This window comes from Theobroma umbraticum, unplaced genomic scaffold (genome assembly GCF_002168275.2).
Source record: "Theobroma umbraticum cultivar Fairchild unplaced genomic scaffold, ASM216827v3 scaffold_30.0, whole genome shotgun sequence".
NCBI lineage: Eukaryota > Viridiplantae > Streptophyta > Magnoliopsida > Malvales > Malvaceae > Theobroma > Theobroma umbraticum.
The window spans coordinates 15,264,172-15,264,385 of NW_018397254.1; positions in this window are offsets into that span (position 1 = coordinate 15,264,172).

The following is a 214-nucleotide window of genomic DNA, read 5'->3' on the forward strand; positions in this document are numbered from 1 at the left end:
ATGATTGAAGACTAATGATTCCTTAGACATGCCTAGGAGCTACTTTGCAAATATCTCTTGAAATGTGAGTATTTGATGCATATGTTGAACATATATTCAAATGCTCATATTTTTTTTGGTTCCATGAATACACGAGTATTAGGAAAATAAATTGAATATCCATTTAGATGCTCATTTTTTCTAGGCTCATGATTTCTTTCCCAATGTTTGATCT